Source organism: Acinonyx jubatus, chromosome B3 (genome assembly GCF_027475565.1).
Source record: "Acinonyx jubatus isolate Ajub_Pintada_27869175 chromosome B3, VMU_Ajub_asm_v1.0, whole genome shotgun sequence".
Lineage (NCBI taxonomy): Eukaryota > Metazoa > Chordata > Mammalia > Carnivora > Felidae > Acinonyx > Acinonyx jubatus.
In genome coordinates this window covers 126399143-126414938 of record NC_069386.1, presented here as the reverse complement: position 1 = coordinate 126414938, position 15796 = coordinate 126399143, and the positions used below count along the sequence as shown (strand labels likewise).

The 15796-nt window shown below is 37.1% G+C and overlaps 1 long non-coding RNA gene across 1 annotated transcript; it reads left to right on the top strand.

Annotated features, from left to right (window-relative positions):
- Positions 1-215: 215 nt before the first annotated feature.
- On the top strand, positions 216-14852 carry LOC128316218 (uncharacterized). Its single transcript, XR_008299805.1, has 4 exons — positions 216-266; positions 1721-1773; positions 14340-14407; positions 14713-14852. It is a non-coding gene; the product is annotated as an uncharacterized LOC128316218 (long non-coding RNA).
- The last annotated feature ends 944 nt before the right edge of the window (positions 14853-15796 follow it).

Sequence of the window (15796 nt, the reverse complement as noted above, 5' to 3'; positions counted from 1 at the left end):
GAAATCTCTCTGGGATGATGGAAAGAGTCTTAGTTGTAATGGCAGTTACACCAGTGCATACATTTTTCCATAGGTACATTTAATTGTGTGTAAACTGTACTATAAAAAGGTAATTTAAACATAAAATAAAATAACATGGTTTACCAGAATACCAGAACACTGCAAACCGAAATAGCCATCACTAACTCCTAAATCTTTGCTGTGTTCCATTGACTAGGATGAATCTCTCCTATGACTAAATTGGCCATGCTCTCCATTGTCGCTGAGTAAGTGAATATATCTGATTCTATACCCTCCTTCCCGCTCTTGTTCTGCCTTGTCCTTTTGACATTAATTAGGTCTTACCTAAGTATATCCTAAAAAAGTGTTGTTTTTGTTTTTTGTAGTACTTGGTGAAGGTTAAGGAAGACTCATGTAGCTCCCTATAGGCCAAGTCAATTCTGGCAAACAATGTAGTATCCAATATGGTGGTCTTCCTGGTGTCTAGTGCTTCTTAATAGTGGCAGAAAGTTAAATTTCCCCATTTTCATTCAATTACCTTTCTCTTCCACTTATCCTGATAGGCCCTGTGAAGTGGTTATTGGTTATCCACTTTGATTCCTATCCAGTTCATAAATTATTTATGAATAATTTTTAAATGTTCTATTTTTTTTTTTTACTTTGATGGAAGTGGTTTGTGCCAAGTGACAAATCAATGAGTTCCCATATATTATTTGTTTCCAAGTTGGCATTTTAAAGTTATAATTACTATACTAGAAAATAATACATTTAAAAGCAGAATTCTAAGTAGAACTCACATTTAGGTTTAAAAAGCAACCACTACATAAAATAAATCCTGAACTCTCACTGAACCATAGAGAAATGGTACTTTTTATAAGGACTGCAATGTAAAATCCCAGATGATTGTATTTATATACTTATACTTGATATATATGGACAGAAGCAAGAGAACCGAAGCATTATTTTCATGGGCAACAACATTATTCTTGGTTTTTGACACAAAAAACACCTACTAGTAATAAAAACATTTCAACCACAAGGAAGTATTTTTTTTACTTCATCCATCTCTGTAGTGAAAACTATTGGTTTCTCATTATTGATTGGAGGAAGGATCTATTGTTTTGGAGGAAAGGAAGTTATCAGCATTGGTTAGTAGAAAAAGAATGTGCAAGTCAGTGAAAAATGATTAAAGGTTACAATATAAGGTTACAATTAAGAGGTTATAAAAAAATTAGGGGGAGACAAATTCATAAGACATTCTTTGATTATAGATAGGAAGGAAAGCAAAAATCCAGTTGGCAAAGGAAAAAAATGGAATGGAGACGCTAATTTAGGTTTCACTTATATTGTGTTCTCGGTAGTCATGAAAATAGGGAACCCTTCCTATGGTAAAAAGAATTCAACAACGTAAACATACATTAGAAGTGAAGTCAGGAGGTATTTGTACTTTGGGTAGTTTCCCATCTTTGCGAAGGAGGGATATTAGGAGAAGTTTGGGAAGGGTTTAGGATATTATCAAAAGGAGTGAAGCAATGAAGGGAAATGATATTAATATGTAACTGGCATTAATTTGAGCATGTGTACTAAAGAAAGCTTATAGTTACTGTCGACCTGTTGTTCTTCCTGTTAAACTGATGGGGTCAGTAAAAATAATAAGTTATATAGTGGATATTCACTGTAGTACATTGAATCATTACCACCCAAATTTATATCCATCTAGAATCACAGAATGTGACCGTATTTGAAATAATGGTCTCTGCAGATGGGATTAAGGTAAGAATCTTGATTAGCATATGTACCAAATCCAATGACAAGTGTACTTATGAGAGACAGAAAAAGGGAAGACACACAGAGAGACACCGAGGGAGAAGGCCAAGGGATGTTGGTGTCAGAGATGGGGGTAGAAATACAATTACAAAGCAACAACTCCAGGGATTGCTTAGAAGCCACTAGAAGCTAGGAAAGAGACTTGGAACAGATTCTCCCTTGCAGGCTCCAGAAGGAAACATCCCTGCTGACATCTTTGATTTCAGACTTCCGGCCTTCAGAACTGTGATGAAATAGATCTGTTGTTTTAAGCCACTGACCTTGTGATAATTCATTACTCAAGTCCCAGGATCCTAATACCATTTTTTGGTCATTCTTAATCTACTTCATCATCCCTTGTAAGGGTGCTGTAAAAACTACATTAAGATTCATGTAAATACGGGATGCCTGGATGGCTCAGTCCATTAAGTGTCCGACTCTCAATTTGGGCTCACGTCATGATCTCACGGTTTGTGGGGGCTCGAGCCCCGCATCAGGCTCTTTGCTGACAATGTAGAGCCTGCTTCGGATTCTCTCTTTCTCTCTCTTTCTACCCATCCTGCATGCTCTCTCTCTGTCTCTTTCTCTCAAAATAAATAAATAAGCTTTAAAAAAAGAAAAAAGATTTATGTAAATACATGGAAAGCATTTGGTCAGGGTTTGAAGATACGAAGCTCTTGATAAGTCTTAGTCACTGCTTTTTTGGTGGTAAGAGCACCAGTATGGAATTGGTATTATTGTGATTGCTAAGAATTATCTGGTCAATGTATTCTAAATAGCAACATCAATTTGCATGAGAAGTTTTAGTGAAATCACAGAACTTAAGGAGGCCACCCAAGCACTTATGTGTAATTGCAATGTTTACCTGCTCATACTCTATCTTTCAGACTTTTCCAGTGAATAGTCAATGAAATTGTGATTCTAGGAGCAGGTTGAAGTTGTCAATCAAAACTGTAGCAACACAGACCTGTCTGGTGAAACCCATTATATTGATAATGGCTGCTGTGACTTCTGCTTCTCCAGAAATATTCATTGTTTCTGAATGCATTACATAATCTCTCAGTGATTCTTTAAATTCCACATCTCAATAGTTTTTAGTTGTAATGAAATACAGAACTCAATCCACCCATTAATGAAAACCCTAACTATAGTATATGCAAATTAATGAAAACAAGGAAGAAAACAAATATGTTTTCTCCCCCATTGCCTTAAAGGGTGTGTATGGGAAAAATTAATCTGAATTATTTTGAGCGGATATATCTATAATAGAAAAAATAAATGGGGGTGCAAAGGAAGAACATACGATCGATGAAATAATGAACTTATAAACAGAGCAAAATTACCTCCTCTAACCACAAATAAATGCAGAAAATATTACAGATAATTGATAATCCATTTTATAAAGCTTTTTCTTGCAAACACAATACAGTTAATATGATGTCAACTCCCTAGTTTGATATACAGCATATTATAATTTTAAAAGCAATGTTATTATAAAAAATTCATTTGCTGTAATAATCAAATAAATTTTCAAAGAAAAAACAAATACGCATTAAAAATAATTCCACAGGGCCTTGCTCTTCTAATGGAAATGCTAAATACAATACAAGAAAGATTTGCTAATTAAAAGCCATTTTTAAGCTTTCAATTTCATTGTTTTCCCTATTTAATTCAGTAGGAAGGGGAAAACAGTCAAACAATATTTTTAAAAGGAGGAACTTTAAAAAGATACCACACTTAAGAGACCACTGCTGCTGATATATTTGATGTTCAGTTATTTTTCTATTTTTGTTTTCACAGGGAAATTGGATTGCATAATATATATATATATATATATATATATATATATATATATAATTTAAAATTAAGTTTGTTTTGTGCTTAATTAAAGCAGGTATAGCTTATATTACAAAATGGTGATTAAACTTTCTGCAGAGTCATTATGGGATTGAGAAATAACCCCAGACCTCATGTAAGCATTTTAAAAGAGCTTTAAATTTCAGTGGCTCATGGTACTTCATCTTTTTCTTTTTTTAGTATAGCTTAGAATTCAGTCGTCCCCGCCCCCCGCCCCCATAAAAGCTGTTCTGAGACTACTGAGTATGGTGCAAAGAACATGGAGTTGGTGATTAGTTGGACTAACCACTAATCAAACTAATTTTATCACTAGTTTGCTCTAGGTCATTCTTGACAAAAATCAGAGAGATCAGGGCTCTGATAAATTATGTATTGGAGATAAAACCTACTGTATAAATTTCTAGACTTATTTTAGAATAAACTGAAGGGAAAAAAATATATATGCTAGTACTTTACAAACATGAGGTCATAATAATCCTGGTCTTTTAGGAATGAATAAATACATTTATCAGGCCAAGTTCAATCAGGATATTGGAAATTATCCTAAGTATGTTAAGAGAATGATTTAAACAGTATTAGAGGGTTGAGGTTTGTTCTTCAACAAGGGACTTATTGAGGCTAGGGACATAAAGGTCAGGAAAGCCACCAGTATCTTCAGGAAACCAGTGGGTACTGGAATCAGAGGAAGCTACTGGTTCTGAGCTCAGGCACGTGGAGCAGTAGAACAGGTTGTTTTACAGGAGGACACCTGGAATCTCCTGGCCAACATTCTCTTCTGCTCTCAGCTCATATCTGGTAGCCAGCTTCTGCATTCATTAGGAGAAATCAAAGATGGCCTCCACTTCTATGCTGCCAGATCACTGGGAAGTAACTCTCACTTTCTGAATCTAACCCAGAACCCACTGCCAAGGATTCTGGGAAATGTAGTTCCCAGTCTTTTCACTGGACCTGGAAGAACAGATACAGGAAAAATAGTGTTATGTTAACAATGAACAATATGGCAGAGGATAGTAAACCTCATGAAAAATTAATGATTTTGTTTTCAGCACATATCAGCAGATAAAGAAGGATTCATTGTGGCTTTGGTCCCCAAAATTACCCTGTTTGTATGGATATGGGGCTATGCTAATTTTTCTTAAGACTGAATCTATATTCTGAGTGTCTGTATATCTAATGTACTATCTTGTTGTCTCTTGTCTTCAGCTATGAATGACCTCAGAGATAAATATTACTGAAAAATGTGTTTTAGCAGAACATTGCACCAAACTATGAATGGTGATGTATGATTGTGCTGAAAGAACTTTAAGAGTGTTTGCAAACTTTCAAGATATTAGGCGTGTTCTTGGGTATAAATCCATGCTCATCAGTAAGTCACAATTTGAAATCTGAGCCCATAGTTTCTGACTGCTCCCAGTCATAAAGGTAGCTTAGAAGGACTTCTGGTGCACTTGAGGGCCTAATATGGGCTGTAAACTTAGGTTACAAACAGGCTGTAACCTTAGAATACTTCAGGAAGTACAGTAGAAGAGTAAGAGCACAGCATCTGGAGCCAGACCACCTTCATTTAACACCCAATATCAGGGGCGCCTGGGTGGCTCAGTTGGTTAAGCCTCCAACTCTTGATTTCCATTCAAGTATTGACCTCCTGGTGGTGGGATAGAGCCCCATGGTAAGCCACTCGCCAGGCCCTGCTCTGAGTGTGGAGCCTGTTTGGGATTCTCTTGCTGTCTTCCTTTGCCCCTCTCCCCTGCTCACACACTTTCTCTCTAAAATCAAAATTTTAAAATAAATAAATAAATAAATAAAACCCAATTTTAAAAACATATTAATCATGTGATCTTGGGCAAATTTCTTATCATTTCTGTGCCTCAATTTTCCCATCCATTAAATGGAATGAAAACATTACCTAATTCATAAGATTTTGGGGGGATGAAACAGTTTAATACATGATAAGCACTTAAAATATGACTTTAGTGATTTGTAGAATATTGTGTCATTTTGTATTTATTATGCTTAAAAGAACATTCTAAGGGCTGTAGTTACTGTTGGTTAGACTTGTTATCATAACGCAGCATGACCAAATGCAGGTCAGGTTGAATTTATATTGTGCCTACCTGTACAAGACACCACACTAGTCTCATTCATTCATTTTTATTTAATTCATTTTCATGTACCATCCCTCCCACCCATTTGTCTCCTGACCTGCTTTCACAAGAGTATGGTGGTTAAGGAACATGTCTTATGAAGCCAGATTGCCCTGTTTAGATCCCAACTCTACCGCCTACTAGCTGTGTGATCCTGTACAAGTTACTTAACCTCTCTGTCTCTTCATATGTATATTGGAGATACTATTAGATATAGTCTCTTTGCATTGAAAGTTAAAATAGAGCACTAAAGACATGAACATAGTTGGCACAGTGTTAACTGCTATTATTATTGTGTCCAAAATGATCCATATCCCATACTGATATAGTTATAACTCCTAGCAATTAAACGTGGTTAGCCCAGATTTTACACAGTTCCTTGTTGACCAGTATGTGTTTGTATCCAAGAACATGCCCACTTTCCTGCTGGTTGCAAATATATTTTTTTTTTCTGAAAAGTTTGTAAAAGAAAAAAAAAATTAACACACAACTACACACTTTTTCTTTTCTAATTTTCTATCTTTTCTAATTTACCTTTTCTAATTATCTTTTCTAATTATCTATATATTTGAGTGAAACTTGAAATACTTATTTATAAGATTTATAGTTTTGACGTCACTTCTGCGAAATACAAATGAGAATATAGTCTTTTTTTTTTTTTTTTTTTGCTTCCCTTTACTTAAGCCTCTGTTTAGGTGAATGCACTTCCCATATCTTTAAATGTAAACAGCACATACAAAATGTAATGCATCTAGGAATGATTTAGATATTTCCCGTATTGTAAGGAATGCGTTTCCAGTCTCTAAGCAACATTTAAATGAGTCCTGGGAGTTCTACGAATAATTTCCTGGATTCCTTTTTTTTATGGATGACTATAACCAAATACCTTGCTAGGGCCCTAAACTCTATTTTCTCAGCTTTAGTAGTTTTATTAAGCATTAAGTTGTTTATAGTCAGGAAGCCCCAACACAAGAGGTTTCTTTCTCAATCTGTCTCTTGAAGAGAATCACTGGATTCAATCCAATAGTAATAATAAAAAATCACTAGTTATACTAATTAGCATTGCTTCTGTCATGAAGATTTTAAGGCTTGGAGTGATGCCTTGAACTTGAATAAAGTAAGATTTTTTTTTCTTCATTGAATGTATTATTACTCTGGGAAAATTATTACAAAACCATAATCTGATATATAGACTTTCTTGGTTAGAGAAAGGAATGGAAAGAAAAATATAACTTACCATCTCTTCATTTTGTGGTCTATGATAAGCATTTTCCTTTTTTGGGCAGATGATCAACTAATATCATTGAGTCCTTCAATGGTGTTTAGAGAGCCTTGAATCACTACCTTTACTGATTCATATGCTTGGCCACAAAAACTTCCAGAATTTGTAAAATTTTCCCAATAGTTATAGAGATATATTTTATTAAAACAACTCACCCTGCATGTAAGACAATATTAAATATACAGCATATTGATTAAGTAAAACTAATTGTTACTCCAGAATATCATGAAACTTCCACATATCATTGATCAACACATGTCCCTGAACAACTCATTTAATTTTTAATATATATATTTTTTAAATTTCTTCAATTCATACATCAATAAATTCAACCTTTTTTGCCATAACATAAATTTACTTGCAGACTCTTGTTTTTTAATGTTTATTTTTGAGGGAGAGAGAGCGCTCAAGCAGGGGAAGGCCAGAGAGACAGAGGGAGATGCGGGGAGAAGGGAGGGTGGAGGGCAGATAGAGAGGGAGACAGAGGATCTCAAGTGGGTTCCCTGCTGACCGTAGCAAGTCCAATGTGGCTCGAGCCACCAAGGCTCCCCAACTTGCAGATTCTTAATAGAGGAGCCTTAAGAATCCCAGTTCATGAGAAATAGCCTCAAATAGTATGCTTGGGGCATTTTGAGAAGAGAACTTCCTGTGTTCCATTCATATTAGCTTCCTCTCTTTCCTGGTGGAGACACTGGGTTTTCTCCACACTGCTCTCTCTCTGCAGAATGCTTCCTTCCACCTCTCCCATGCTTTGCTGGCTCACATTTACCTACAGATACCCATGTGTACACACACTCGCACCCTACAGTTTTTTTTTTTCTTACCAACATTTATTGGAGCTATGCCTTTATTCGTTTATTATGCATCTCCATGTCTGGACTATTAACAATGTGATGACCTAACAAGGACTGTATCTGTCATCAACTCCTGGAATCAGTTTATTTCCTGTCATTCATAAGGTCAGGAAACATTTACGTAAGAGAGTCTCTGGCTAGGCATGGATATAATAAGCGAATAAAACAGACACTGTCCTAATGCTCATGAAACCTAGAATATAGATATTTATTTTTAAAATCAGGAGAGCCTGGCTGGCTCAAGTGGTAGAGCATGTGGCTCTTGATCTCTGAGTTATGAGTTCAAGGCCCATGTGGGGTGTAGAGTTTACTTTAAAAAAATCACACATTTCTAATAGATATAAATTTAGATACAGATATAGGTATATGCAGATACAGGTTTTAGTCAGATCTGGCTGCCATAAGAAAATACCACAGACTGGGTGGCTTAAACAAGATTTTATTTCTCATGGTTTAGTTCTTCAGCAAAGTCTTTCCTCCTGGATTGCAGGTAGCTACCTTCTTACTTGGCTACATTGTAGAAAGAAAGAAAAAGAAAGAAAGAAAAAGAAAGAAAGAAAGAAAGAAAGAAAGAAAGAAAGAAAGAAAAGAAAGAAAGAGAAAGAAAGAAAGAAAGAAAGAAAGAAAGAAAGAAAGAAAGGAAAGAAAGAGAAAGAAAGGAAGAAAAAGAGGAGAAGAAAGCTATCTGATACTTCTTCCCATATGGGGACAAATCCATCATGGGACCCCTACCCTCATAACCTCATCTAAACCTAATTACCCTCACAGGCTCCATCTTTAAATACCATCACATTGGAAGTTAGGGCTTTAACACAGAAATACTGAAAGGACACAATTCAGTACTTGGCAGATATAGATGGACATTTAGATCGCATGCTAAAAAAAAAAAAAAGCTTCTTTATGGATAATTACAAACTGGTAGTCACTTTAACCAAAGCAGTGACATGGTGTAAACTTGATATAATGTATATTTATTTTTTATAGTTTATTTATTTTTGAGAGGGACACAGAGCATGAGCGGGGGAGGGGCAGTGAGCGGGAGACACAGAATCCAAAGCCAGATCCAGGCTCTGAGATGTCAGCCCAAAACCCAAAGTGGGGCTTGAACTCATGAACTGTGGGATCATGACGTGAGCTGAAATCAGACTCTCAACTGACTGAGCTATGAAGGCACCCTTGTAATTTATAGTTTTAAAAAATTATCCTGATGAGGCATTCATCAGGGACATAAATCTGCGAATGGGAAGCCAGTTAGAAAACACTAACAGGGTTCTTGTGGCCACAGCTGGGGACTGGAAATAGGGCTGTAATTGTGGTGACAGAGAACAAGAAATTTAGCTAGCTGCCAAAGGCCGAAGCAATGGGCCAGTTGATGGATCAGAGGTGGAGATGATGATGCAACAGGAACCAAAGTTGAATCTCACCTTTATTTACCTTGATAGAGAATAAGTTGTATTATGAAGATGAAGAAATCAAGAAAAGGGGTTTAGGGAACATGTTCACAAGTGCGGTTCTGATGTGTGGGATTTGTGGTGTCACTGAGAAATATAAACAGAAGAATCAAGGAAGCAGTTAGTGATATAAGAACTGGCCATAGAGGACAGGTCAGCTCTCAAGATACACATTCCGAGATCATTCAATACAGATACTGTTGAAGGCATATTGTAGATACATTAGTCAGACACGTAAAAAAAGGAAGGGAGTACAAACCAGAAACATGAGGAACTCCAAAATCTAAAGGTAAGAAGGAAGAAGAATAGGGCAGAGGCAAGATAGAGTGCTGAAAACTCAGGAGGAAGTCCTAAAATTAGATGTCATGGAGGTCAGTAAAGATGTATTTAAGAAAAGGGGAGTGACCAGTTTTAATGCATTTAAAAGATGAAGAGTGATGAGGACCAGAAAATATGCATTTAGCGACATGAATTCCATGGTGGCCTTGACAGGAACAGTTTCAGTACAACAACAGGGGACAGACACCAGCCTGGAGTGGATTGGTTTAAAGGGAAATGAGGAAGTACATATGGATCCTGACATTAATTGAATAAGTTTGGATATAACAGGAAGTAGAAAAACAAAATAATTCCTGGAGAGGCAAAATATTCACATTGCGATGATAATGATCCAGAATAGAGGAAACAATAAATGATACGGATATACAAGGGATTTTGTCAGAATAAAGACATCCAGAATGTTTTTCAGGGCACACATGGACAGATTCTACTGGCCTAAAGAGAAAGACACTTCCTTTATTTTAACAAAGGTGAAAAAAAAGCTGTTGATGCTGTTAGGTTTGTTGATTTCGAAGTAGGGAGTTAAAAGGATGCCCATTTAATGGTATCTCTTTGCTCAAGACAGATTTATCACCTGAAAGCAAAGCAGTGGGGAGGAATGGGGAATGTGAGGAACAATGAGAATGTGTGAATGATCACTACAGACAGAGTGGAGTTGGAATGATAGGCTGTGACAAGTGTTTAAATAAAGCTAATGTCACCTATCCCCTAGATTGGTCTGCAATAGCATTCAGCTGAATTTGGGCCCAAAGAAAGTACGTATGTCAGTTCTTCCAGGGGTTAGGGCAGGTGTCAGGGCATTGGAGGTGTGGTTCTATCATAGGAGACATTGGAGTTAAAATACAGTAAAACCTTGGTTTGGGAGCATAATTCATTCAGGAAACATACTTGTAAACCAAAGCACTTGTATATCAAAGTGATTTTCAAGACCCATTGGCTCAGTTGTGATCACGGGACATTCAGCCTCATGTACTACTTGTATTGCAAGACATGGTTCATTTATCAAGTTAAAATTTATTAGAAATATTTGCTCGCCTTGTGGAACATTCGCAGAACAAGTTACTCACAATCTGAGGTTTTACTATATTTTCAAATAATTGTAGTAATGGATTGCAAAGCTTGAGCTGGATTTGAGAAGAATACAGTAGGAGGGAAAAGTTGGATAGGTGAATGTGGTGAGTCAATACATAGTGAGTCAATGGGTGGAAGGCCTTCACACTTCCTCTCCTGACTAATTAATCCCTTGTGGCACCTGGGTGGCTTAGTTGGTCAAGTGTCTGACTCTTGATTTCAGCTCAGGTCATGATCTCAAGGTGCATGGGTTCAAGCCCTGAGTTGCGGCTTCTCTGCCTGACTGTACGGAGCCTGCATGGGATCCTCTCTCTCCCTCTCTCTCTGCCCCTCCCCTGCTCATGCTCCCTCCCTCTCTCTCTCTCAAAATAAACAAATACACTGAAAAAATATTAATCCCTGTCTCCAATCAGTTGTTTCCTTTTCTGGTTTAATAAAGAAGTTAATGAAATTACTGTAGGTGTCCTGTGGTGGACATAGAGATGTGATGCCCAGATCACGTCGGGGATGGACTGGCCACCCAGTTGTAAAGAATGTCGTCATCATTTGGCTTTGGCTTTCAATTGTCAGCAGCTTCAGGATCTTCTCAGTTGTGGACAACTGCTTTGTTCAAGGTTATGTCCTTTCCAAGGCTGTCTGCATCCAGGGTCTGGCCATTTTAACACAGTGTGGGACACTCACTCCAGAGGTCCCTACCATGTTGACTTTTCAAGTTTGCAAGTGCTTTAACTTTCTCCGTCTTCTAATGTTTCCTCCTTGTTATGGATTGAATAGCAACCCCCCTCCAAATGTATATGTTGAAGCTTTAAGCCCCAATGTGATTTATTTGGAGATAACGCCATTAAGGTATTAATCAAGATTAAATAAAGCATTAAGGGTAGAGCCCTAATCCATTAGAAATGACATCGTTATGATGATGAAATCTCTCCAGCACAGACAGAGGAAAGGCCACATGAGAGACACAGAGAGAAGGTGGCCATTTACAATACAAGAAGAGTGAATTCGCCAGAAACTAACCCTGATGGCATGATGGTTTTCCATTTCCAGCTTCTGAAATTTTGAGAAAATTAATTTCTGTTGTTTAAGCCACCCTATCTGTATATTTTGCTCTGGTAACCTCAGCTGACTCCTCATTCCTTTATAGGTTGATCCCTAATAAAATCTTGTACCCTAAACACTCAGTATCTGCATTTTGAGAACCAGAGCCTTCTGGCTTCAACCTCACCCTAAATAGCATCACCGGGCTAGGTCAAGAGCATTATGCTATTTCCTGTAGCACCCTTTCATAGGCCTACATGGTGAATCATTATTAGTTGGACATCTTCAACTATACTGCGGACATCTTGATGGCCGAAAGTGTGCCTTGATTTGATCTTAAAGACCTAGCACACTGAGAGTCACAGAATGACAAGAGCCAATACTTAGTGAATGGTTAAGGGGCCTTGTCTTCATCATGTCATTTGTTTGCAAATGATTTTCCAGTGCACATCCATCTCTAAACTTTTGAGCTTGAAAGCAGGATTTGCTTGACCACCGATGATCTGATCCTCAGTCTTATTTCTGATCATGGTGTGTATATCTTGATTTGAGGTTGCTTTAATTTTTTCTGCTACATATGACAGTGAGGTGGTCCTTATCCAACTTTTTTTTTTTTTTTGTAAGCTGTCCTAGTCTTGCTTGGGTTCTCCAATCCCTAATAGTCTATTTGATCTCCATATCCCATGCTGCCCTCACAGTCCAGCCCCTTAAACTAAAGGAATTTCCTTTTAATGTATCTTTTCACATGGTTGGTGAGGAAATTTTGAATTGGGGTGCCCCAGTTACTTCTTTGGTCTCCCCTACCTAGAGAGGACAGGAGTAGTGTGGTCCTTAGGTTTAAAACAGAATTAAATCTAAGATGTTAATGTTATGCCCAGAATTCGTGATCCCCAAAGACCACTAGGGAGCCGAGTCCGATGCAAAAGCAAAGAGCCTTTATTCGAGCTAGCTCGAGCTCAATCCCCTACCTGCACCGACACAGCGGTGAGATACCAGGGAAAGAGAGCGAGTTTCAAAAGGACAAAGGTTTTATTGGGGCCTAGGGGCAGTTGGTGAGGTAATGGCTGTGGCCTCAGCCGATTGGCTGGGGAAGGGTCCTGGGGAAGGGTCCGAGTCCTGTTAGGCAGGTGAGGAGGGGTTACTCAAGGGGAGGAGGTGTGGTCAAGGTGAAGGACACAGAACAAGATGGAGTTGGCTGGCGTAGGCCCGCCCTTTCAGTTAAGAACTGTGAACTACTGGGGTGTATCTAAGTTTGGTAGGAAAGTCATTTTCAAATAAAAGAAGAACTTGGTAACATGGCTTGATCAGCAGGCAGTTACATGTAAGGAAAATTAAATAGTAGTTTCCTAATATATTTTTTAAATATATATAAAAGACTGAACAACAAATCACCTCATATCTTCTGTCTAGTTTTCATGCATGCCCAGAGAGCTGGATAAGCATATCCTGCTAACTGATGTTTTAAGGAAATGCTTAGAACATGTTTACAAAGCTTTAATCCTTTCACTGACCACAGGTCCATAAAAACAGGATTAACCTCTCTGATTAACTTTTTTTTTTTCTCTCTACAAACGAGCATGTAGGTCTTTCTCCATATCCTGCAGGAGTTAAGTTTTATATCAATTTTGACAACACGCAGCTCTTTTCTTTGTATTGCATGGTTGGGTAAGTGTGTTTCCACCTTGAGGGCTAAGAAAAAAAAAATCAACAGGATGCTGACATTTATTTCCTGTTTTTTCCTTGCCCTGCACATTAATATAAAAAAATTAATATAATTAACACATCCTTGCTGCCATTCTCACTGCTCAGGGCATGAATTACTGTACCACAGGCTCTCTGAAATAACCCTCAATGACCTGCGGTCCTTTGCATTCATTAAGCAATTGTCTTTCTCAGTGAAGGGGGATTGTGACAGAATACTTGAATCAGAATAGTGCCAATTACTGTAACAGAGCATCAGAGTCTTTTCAAAGTTCCATTAGGATATTTGATTATTTTTTATATATTCCAAGAGGTGTTGTGATTTACTGCTAGTGTTTAGCTCCTTTTGAAAAGAAATTATTCAAAAGAATAATTTTTTAAGGGGCAAAAGGTACTGTGTGATAACTAGCAAAATGCTCGTAGTTAATGTCTTCCTGTTTCTGAGATTTATTCCACAGATGGTACTTTTTTTTTGTCCCCAAGATGATGCTGTATAAAAAGGATACGAGATAAGTGGGGGGAGGGGAAGCAGGACAAAAATCAACCTCAAATTCTTCTTTAATAACGGACCATAAACTCTTTTCTAAAACTTGAGCAGATTTTGGGTTGCAGTGACCATTTGTGACCTATTAGAGAGCCTAATGTCCAACTGTCAGTTCCTTTATCCAATAAAATATTTACATTTTATATGTAAAATAAAGTGGAATATGAATGTACACCTAGGAGTGTATAGGGGTTTACAGACCTTGTGAAAATAAGGTTACTGACCATGCTTGCTTTTCTAAATTTATTTCAGTGCCTGCTGCTACTAAGATATTGAATAGATTTGCCCAACGAATGAATGGAGTGGAATGAGTTTTTATGGTTAGTGAATCTCTCCTTTTAAGACCATATTTTTTTCAAAGCCAAAAATTTTGCAAGCAAAATTAGCAGTGTGATGATGGCAAGGCATTATTAGTAATATCTCGGTTTAGATTTTGTTAGTATACTAGATAATATACTAGAGAATTGGTTTTGGGTGGGAGCATATCGGTGGTCTAAAGACAAGGGGCTGGTTGAAGTAAAAGAGACAAAGCTCACCAACGGTGATGGGCCCAGTCTTTCATAATGAAAAAATATCAAGCCTTTTTGGAACTAAATAATTTCTGTTTTGTTTCTTGTCCCCATAGGACAATACCTGCTGGTCAAGGATTTTGCCAGTAGGAGACGGCCGTTGTAACTAATTGAACCCTCTAGAAGAAAAATAATTTGTTTAGGATATTGTCCTGTTTTTGACTTCTGAGCCTTTGTGAATATACTATAATAAAAAGCAAACCAACACAAAACCACAAAAACTCAGCCATATCTTGTTTGTTGATGATATGCTACTGAGCCAGGATCTACTCACATTTGAGATGGTGCCAGAATTCTTGGGGTTTTTTTTTGGGGGGGGGTCAAAAATGTATTTAAGAAGGGTCAAAGCTACCTCCAAAACCATATCTTCATTATCCTACTTTGACTCTAGTCAGGTGTCTCTGATATCTTAAATATATCGACTTTGTGCACACCCATTTTTTGAATATACACATACTTTCTTGAAACGCTAGAGGAATAATGATAGGGGCTGATACAGTCCATCTACTGCAGATCTTGTATTATATCATACCACTATAATATAATACTTTTATGACAGAGATCAAATAAGCCCCTCTTCTAATGATCAAAATATATAATGTCACTGTTAATAATATCTACGATTAATTTCTTAACAGTAACAAAATTTCAAGAAAGAAATTAACTTACTAAATTAATGACTGGATTATGTATCTCCAAATGTTTCCCCCTTTACCATTCATATTTAGCTGATAAACCAAATTACTTTCTGCATATTCCTTTCTTTTCATTTAGTTATTTTTTTTTAAGTTTTGAATCCAGGAATTGGTCTTAAAATATAGAAATTAAACTGGGTCATTGCAACTGAGTCATGATCAACAAAAGTTTCCAAAGGGAAAACAAAATACAAGCCAATACGTGAAATATGAAGAAGCATTCAACTTTTTGAAGTCTGTCCTGGGTACGGAACCCAGTGAGTGATCAAAACCTATGATGTGTGTGATGGCCAATTTTGTGTCAACTTGACCAGGCAGGCCATTGTACATATATATTTGATCAAATGCAGACCTAAGTATCTCTACAAAGATAAGATTACTATTTAAATTAATAAAATTTGAATAAAATACAGTATCCTTCATAATGTGGGTGGGCCTCATTCAA